At 51.9% G+C, this 6,771-nt stretch overlaps 1 long non-coding RNA gene across 2 annotated transcripts; it reads left to right on the top strand.

Moving 5' to 3' along the window:
• Window positions 1-1,880: 1,880 nt before the first annotated feature.
• On the top strand, window positions 1,881-5,496 carry LOC114233688 (uncharacterized). 2 transcript variants are annotated; one of them, XR_003619829.2, is made up of 3 exons: window positions 1,881-2,202; window positions 4,981-5,098; window positions 5,472-5,496. It is a non-coding gene; the product is annotated as an uncharacterized LOC114233688 (long non-coding RNA). The 2 variants fall into 2 exon arrangements; XR_008558600.1 differs by having other exon boundaries at window positions 4,981-5,142; window positions 5,472-5,493.
• Window positions 5,497-6,771: the final 1,275 nt, after the last annotated feature.

The following is a 6,771-nucleotide window of genomic DNA, read 5'->3' as shown; positions in this document are numbered from 1 at the left end:
ATTTCAAAAAGGGACTCTTTCTGTCAGATGGTTACTCCTGTGACTCCCAGGTTCTCAGAACACACTAAATGAGCCACACTAAATCCACACAATTGGCTCCAAAGTGGTTCCATAGTGGGAAGAGGATGGATGCTCTTCTTGGATTGCCTCAATTGGGTGGAATGGTGTAACAGAGATCCATGGGGGGAACCATTGCCATCCCAAATTTGGAGCTTACAGAGGAGAAAGCTTCCACCTCTTGCTAAACTTGAAAGCAGCAGCCTGGTAGGTCTGAGACTTAGAACAGAGAGGTTGCCTCTTTAGTGGGGACCCGTGACTCTGCACAGCCTGTGGGTACCCAGCCAAGAAACAGAACAGATAATTTGCAGAAATTTGGGCTCAGTGCTTAGGGAAAGGGTTTAAGAGCTCTGGGAACAAAGAGGCGCTTCAGTTCCTTTCTTCAGCTCTAGGAGGCAATCTTTTATATATATTTTTTTAATTGATTTCAGAGAGGCAGGGAGATGGAGAGAGAGATAGAGACATCAATGATGAGAGAGAATCATTGATCAGCTGCCTCCTGCATGCGCCCTAACTGGGGATGGAGCCCACAACCCGTGTATGTGCCCTGACAGGGAATCAAACCATGACCTCCTGGTTCATAGGTCGATGCTCAACCACTGAGCCATGCCTGCCAGGCAAGGAGGCAATCTTTAATCAATGATACCACCAGGTGAAGAGGATGCTGTTGGACTCGGCCCAGATGCTCTTTGCACCCATCCCTCAGCTCTTGTGAACTTCTCTGCTAAGAATCTGCACCTATGAAGGCTACTTTTGAGTCACTGGATCCACTTCACCCAGAAGCCCAGAGATCTGGAAGTGCTGGGAGTTTCTATCCTCCTGGACAGAATGAAGCCACAGCACGACTGGTGGAGGCATATGACAGCCCATTTTCCTTGTCTCTGGAGAGTGGATGGGAAGACAAACTCTGTGGTGTACCCAGAACTCCCTGCAAGATCAGGCAGAGGCTGCGACTTCACCTGGGACTTCACAGTGTTACTTAGCTTCTCCCTGTCCCGGTGCTGCTTCCCCCACTCTCTTCACTGGTTTCTCCTGGAAGCATTTTCTTGATAAATCACTTGCACATGAATCCCCTTCTCGGGGTCACAGGTTCACTCCGAGAGCTTTCAGGAGGCTGATGCAGAACGGAGGAGGAGCCTTGGGCTTGCACTAACTTTCCTCCCCACATCCTCTCACTGTGCCTGAGTCAAGAGCAGCAGGATCCTTGGGGTCTTCGTTAATTGTCAGCTCTTCCCAATGAAGCCTGGGACCTCTGCCGAGACCTGTGACAACCAGCCGGGTGTTTAGACTCTTTGGAAACGAGATGCTCTTAGAGTGACTGAGATGCAATGCATCTTGGCAATAGGACTTCCTTCTCTGTGCTCCTCCGGGCCTGCCCTGGTAGGCTTGCCAGGGGAGTTCTGGCTTCCCAGAGAGCCTCAGAAAACAAGAATTTTATAGCCAGCGCCTCTGCTGCCAGATCGAGGAGGTCAGGCTGAGATCAAGCGGTCCCCATTGATGGTGTGTGGCCACAGGGAAAGCACGGCTGGAGAGGTGCAGCAGTGACCATCTCTCCCCCCACCCCCCCACCCCGAGGCCATAGGATGGTCCCAACCTCCTCCAGTGTCTTCACAGCCACATGACCAGTCAACTCTAGTTCACCCAGAGTTGAACCCAGGCAGCCTATGGGCGGAGAGAGTTTGAAGGTGAGAAGGCTCTCTGTCTGAACCTTCTAGAACACCCATGTCACAGACACAGCGATTGTTGCATCATCAAAGACACCAGCCCTTTGGCTGACCTGTGAGCCCATTTCCCGTCAATATATGCCATGGGCTGCTGTTGAGCAATAGTGTCAGTTGGATCGGATGGCCCCCTTCAGTCACAATGACTTTTCCAGAGGTGGGGCCCATGGGGGAGCAATCTTCTAAGGCAGCTTGCTCACAGATGGGGCCAGACTGGGCCTTTTTGAGAAAGCCATAGCATTCCCAGCAGCCAAGTCACTTCCAATTAGTATGGCAAACAGGGTATACTGGGTAGGGAAGCTGGGACCCTGTGCCCAAGGAGCCTCCCCTGAACTGCAAAGGATAGTAGATGCTGAAACTGGTCCTGTCAGGTACTATAAGGTATCTGATGTTCTCCAGGGACAAGGTGGATGGGGTCCAACAGGTAACCTTGTCACCCCGTGGCCAGCAGAAGCCAAAAATCCAAGGTTCTTACAAAGAGTATCAGCCTGGAAAGGAGTCGGGCCTAGAGCTCCCCATGCAACTCTCATCATATTCCAACCCCAACTCTTCCCCAACCTCCCCCCAGGCGGGCACAGGCTTCCTCTATCTCCTGTCAGAGCCACCTTCCTTCCTGTTTCAGAGGAAAAGGTGCCCGCATGCTGTCCAGGCTGCAGTAGCTTTCTCCTCTGAGAACCAGTGCTCTGGCACCTTCTCTTTCCTGTCCCAGCACATGGTTTTGTGATCCTGCCAGTTCTTGTCCAGCCTGTAGGGTCAATCCCATCCTCCCTGCGACACACATTCCCATGCTCCTGCCTCAGCCTGCTGAGGTCTGTCCTCTGCTCTGTCCCCTCATTCCACCAAAAGGGCTCTTGCCAAGGTCATCAGTCTTTAGTGCGTTGTCCTCTCACAAAGCTTGGATGCTGTTGGACATGTCCCCCATTTGCACCATCTTCCCTGCTCCCCACTGGGCCTTCCCTGATCCTGCAGGCAGTTTCCCTCTCACTCTTTCTGGACAAGCGCAGCTGGGCTGTGGCCTGACATCAGTGACTATCTCTGTGCCAGCAACTCCCAGTTCTCCCTCCTCAATGCCCAATGATGTCCCTACTGGACATCTCCCTGGGAATGTGGCAATCTTGGCCAACTCACTTGCCCCAAATTGAACCATCTTATCCCCATTTTCCCCCCAAAGCTTGCTCCTTGTCAGGTAAACTCATCATCTTTTATACCCCTCTTGGCTCCTCCCCAACACTCCCCAGCAAATGGCATCACTGGTCAGGCAGGTGCTCACACCAGAAACCTGGGAGCTGGCCCAGCTCCTTCCCCTTTCACACCTTCATCCTTCAGAGTTCTGTGGATTTTTCTTACGCCTTCCTTGTGGGCTCCCTTCAGACCTCACATTCACCTTCTGCCGACCCGCCCCTTCCCATCCCCCCCCTCCGACCTCCTGCCCTCCAGCAGGCTTAGCTTCTGACTGCCACAAGCCTAGCTCCTCGCCTCAGGGCCCTGAAGGAAGGCTGGCCCTCAGTGAAGGTCCCATAGTCTGTCTGGAGAAACATGAGCTTTCATTTGTTGGCTGCGTGTCCAGAAGCCTCTCACCCAGGCAGACACAGTCCTGGGGGCATCTTCACTGCCATGGCTACACAAAGCTACATTCTCAGGCACTTGCCTGGAGGGTGGAGGAGGGGAATGGAGGTTTCCCAACTGTAAACCTCATGTGGATGCGTGCTCCCTACACCAATCTGCAGGCAGCCCCATGGGGTGGAAAGCTCTGCTCTGCCCACCCCACTCACTCACTCAGGCTTCCCTCTGGGGAGCATAAGCCCCTCTACATCCCTGTCCCCAACCCCAGCCACTCTGGATTTTGCAAACTGATGGTTTTAAAAATCCACAACCATCCAACTACCAAGTGTCCAACTTTCTGGGAAAGGGGCCTACCCACTCCTGTGCGCTCACTCTCAGATGAAGGACTCTGGGGCCTTGGGAGTGAAGTGAGAAACCCCCCCGCCCCCGCCCCCCGCCCCCGCCGCCCCCGACCTGAGAGGGGCTGCCCATGGTGGTTTATCTCAGGGAGTGGCTTGCTCAGAAAAACCTTCTGACACGATGTGAAGGTAGATGCACTCCGTGTAATTCTTAATTTCTCTATGGCAAATGCCCCTACAGCTACAGCATGAGTCCTACAGTCTTATCAACTACCTTGACTGGCCCAGCAGAGTAAATGGACAGTGGCCTGAGGGGTGTGTGTGTGTGTGTGTGTGTGTGTGTGTGTGTGTCAAGGGTGGAATGGAGAAGCAGGGTGAATATCCCCAGGGGGACCTGCCATGTGGACACATGGGGGCACCTGAGAAGCAGGGGTGCTGGAGAGAGCCCCTGGGCCTGGCAGGCTTGGGGAACCAAGCACGGTGGCCTGGGGGAGGGGCGGAGGCCAGTGGAAGAAAGGCTTTCAGACTTTCAGGGAACGTAAATTTTACCCCCGGCTACTTTCTCTGGGATTTATTTCTCAGTGAACTTGAGACTTTGCCTAATTACGTTTGGGTCTCTTTCAAAGCACATAAATTGCATCCAGTTCTTCTGCCTCCTTCTTAGGAATGAATAAATTGTCCCTGTGCAAGGAGGGGTCTGGGGGAGAGAGTGAGACTTTATTAATTCGACACAGAACTCTGTTCCCCTGCCCTCCCCTCTGCCCCCCGTTGAATAATAAAATAATGAAGATTTGACTTGGACCAGGATGTGTGGATAAATATATTGGTGACATGAATGGAAATGGATTTATTACATAAACAGGAGACTTCATCAATTTAAACCTGGCCTCCTTTCAATGGGCATAAATTACATTTTCTTTTCCTACCAGTTGCTGGGTGTGTGTGTGTGTGTGTGTGTGTGTGTGTGTGTGTGTTTAGAAACTGGATTTATCGAAATTGAGACTTCCCTAATTTATTTCATGCAGCCTTGTGCTTCCTCTTTCTGCCCAACTCATTAAACACAAGTTTCCTTCCAGCAACCCTTCTTGAGTCTTCCTCACCTCAGTCAGAGTTGAGAGTTCTATGGCCTGCTGGGAGGTGGGTGTGAGGCAGGCATGGAGTGGGCTGGAGTACCAGCTGTCACCTTGTATCCTGAGAGGAGACCCTCACACCTCTACTCCCGCTAGAACTATGCGGTCCATCTTAGGAAGGATGCTACAATAGGATGTCAGACCCAGAAGCAAAAGAAGGTCTCTTTCCAGGCCTCCAGGAGGGCCAAGGGATGGCCCAGAGCAGGAGCTGGCCTGGGCTGCTTCCAGAATGGGTCTGCAGGTGAATGGAAGACAGATCCAGTGAATAGTATTGCATGAAGAGGCCCAGGTATGCTTCCAGGAGCCCTGCTGGCTCTGAGGTGGAAGTCCCAGGTGAGGTATGGGTAAGGAGGGTGTGCTAGCAGGTCCCATCAAAGACAATGGCAAAATGCTTGTAGCACAAAATTTGATTTCTTTGGCGCTCAGGGCTCATAGTTCCACTTTCTCCTCCTCTGTCCCTTTTCCTACTGCTTTATCTTAGCAAATTGGCGCTTTACTAAGATGTTTGGTTGGAGCAGGGAAGATGGCTTGACACTGTCTTCTAGTGGAAGACATGGCCTTTGGACTCTGTGGTTTCACCTTTTCTGTATCATTGCTGGCATGTCAAGGTTACTCTCAGCCTGAGGATCCATGTAGGGAGTCTCCTATCTGTCTCTCTCCAGGTATCTCCCATGGAACTTGGACAGTGCTGAAAATCTTGAATATTCTCATTCACTTAAAGTGGTAAAAATCTTGATATGTTGACACTCCTGGGCTGTATGTATGACAAAGAAGAAAGGTGGCTGCCACCTTATTTAGAGAACCTGAAGAGGATAATGATTAACCCAAAGAGGTGACTAATGGGGGTAGTTCTGGGCACCACCGATTCCCCTTCATTGAGCCTTCCTGACACTCCTGAGTCTCCCACACCACAATGAGAAGGGGGCTGCCTCAGCAATGCCTGCCCTACGGGGGCTTAGGGATGAGGGGCGATGGAGAAAAGAGGCTGCCACCACAAAAACCCTCACCCCATTTCCCATCCCATCATCTCATCCTTTTTGCCAGCCCCAGGGTTGGTGGGGTGGGGGGATGCAGGCAGTGGCAGCTCTGCAAACTGTCATTCACCAGGCCTGCCGTCTGGCGCAGGTGTTTCTAATAAGGGCTCCTTCGGGCTTGCTTCATCCAGGAGGATGTTTACAAGAAGGTCTGATGAGAAATTGTCTCCAAATGCTGTCTTGTAAGCAAGACGTAAAGAAGGGGGGTTAGTGCCTTAGGCTGTAAGCAAGCAGGGCTCCTGGAATGGGGCCTGGCCAGTGCTCTCTCCACCCCCAGTCCTCTTGGCCAGGACTGGCAGGCTGGGGCCTGGGCAGGTCTGGGCCCACTGCCAAGGTTGGTGAGTGCCATGGGGGTTGGGTTTCAATAAACAAAAGCAATAATGTTGGAAGAACCTCCACAATAAACAGAGAGACTGGGGCATCCCAACGTGACTACCCAAGCCCCAAGGACCTTTCTCTGACCCTGTGATCTTTGTTCAGCCCCTCCTCCACAGGATGGGTTGCAGGCAATCACAGGTTTTATTATCATCATCATGAACAATCTACACATCATTAAGAAACATCGTTCTGGAGAATCCGAAAGAAGGAAGGGAGGTATCCTATATCTGTGCCTTCACACAGAGAATCTGCCAGTGAGAATAGACCCTCTGGAAGAAGGGTAGAGCATGCATACCAGAGGTGGCTAACTTTTTTCCTGAAGAACCAGATAGCAAATATTTTCAATTTTGAGCCCCTCCAGTTTCTGTCCCAACTACTCACCTCTGCCATTGTTGCAAAATGGGTGAGCATGGCTGGATTCAATCCACCATAGTAGTTTGCTAACCCCAGATGAACACGATCAAATGAGTCCCAGAGGAGTCAGGCGACCGGCTGAGATAACGCAGCCTATGGGCAAGTGAGAAGGACAATTGCCCAGACTCCTGACCTC

This window comes from Eptesicus fuscus, chromosome 16, assembly GCF_027574615.1.
Source record: "Eptesicus fuscus isolate TK198812 chromosome 16, DD_ASM_mEF_20220401, whole genome shotgun sequence".
Classification (NCBI taxonomy): Eukaryota; Metazoa; Chordata; class Mammalia; order Chiroptera; family Vespertilionidae; genus Eptesicus; species Eptesicus fuscus.
This window is presented reverse-complemented; position numbering and strand designations above follow the sequence as displayed.